Source organism: Camelina sativa, chromosome 7, assembly GCF_000633955.1.
Source record: "Camelina sativa cultivar DH55 chromosome 7, Cs, whole genome shotgun sequence".
Lineage (NCBI taxonomy): Eukaryota > Viridiplantae > Streptophyta > Magnoliopsida > Brassicales > Brassicaceae > Camelina > Camelina sativa.
Genome location: NC_025691.1, coordinates 4,592,090 through 4,593,475, shown reverse-complemented (window position 1 = coordinate 4,593,475; position 1,386 = coordinate 4,592,090).

The window sequence follows — 1,386 nt, the reverse complement described above, 5'->3', positions numbered from 1 at the left end:
TCAGTTTCTCGGGTATTAGATCCGATCCGATTTCTTTTGGTTAGACCTAGGTATTCTTTGTAATTATCTTAGTTTTCTTTGGACACTAAAGTAAAATACTGATTTCTTGATTTAAAAAAAAATCAAAAAATAGACAAAAAAAGAGAGGGATTTTTGAGATTGTCAGAAATGTTTTAGGGAGTTCTGAGGCGAAAACTCTAATTTTGTGTCCTATTTTTTGTCATCCGGGTCGGGTTTTTTTTAAGGATTTAAACCGATTACGGCAATCGGATCTTTCCTAATTTTGTCACACGGTCGGTTTTAAATTTTGATTTAAAATCCGATTACACTAATCGGATCTTTCTTTGAATCTTCCTATAATATGGCAATCGAGCATTAAACATATGAATTTCATAACTACAGCCGATCATTTTTTAAGTATATACCTTATTAATCTTACCTAAATCAAAACACTTCGGATCTTATAATATCTTCTAAACTTGCGAATCAAGAATTGGACCAACTCAAAATACCAAAACCCTATCATCATCTCAAACACTATATATGTGTCATTCACGACGACCACCTACCAAACCACACCTATTCTAAACAAAATGGCCGCTTCATTTGTCTATCTAAGACACATATGTCATTACAAAACAGCTTAGCAAGTTCAGGTCAAAGTTTTCTACTCATGGCGACAATACACACAATGATCCTATCTCTTTCAAACTACTTATCCTTGGTTAAGTTTCAGAAAATATTGAGTGCTGATCTCAATATTGAGTGTTTAATACGTAAAATATTCCACTATAAATCAAGCAAGATAAAGAAAGAAGAACCTTCTCCTGAATAAGTTTACAAAGACTCATCTCCATTTCCATGAAGTGTTTATATATATAAGTGATAATCTGCTCGCAATATTTTGTATGTAACAAATGTTATTGCAGGAAATAGTAGAAAAAAGTTTATATAAAGTTATTGCAGGAAATACAAAAACAAAGAGTTAGTTTAGTATATAGTTCAATCGAATATGATTCGAAATCGAATCTAAACACCATCTTTTTGATCGAGTCAAAATTGAAATTACCACACAATCTCAAATCACGAATGTTGAAACTGCTTGATTAACGTTATTTAAAGGAAAAAGGAACATGCTTTTGCTTTCTGCGATGTAAACAAATAGTAGAGACTGATGATTGTTGCGCTCGAATGAGGAAGAAGTTGTCATCGTCAGAGTGGAAAGAAGATACTTATCTTTCGATTGTGGGCATTAGGAACTTGCAAACGGTGCTTATCTTTCGATTCATCAACAACTGTTCAGAATTTAAAGTTTAACATTATTAAATCCACAACGTTTTATAATTTATACTATTAAATTATAAAACTATGCAAACTTCACATTTA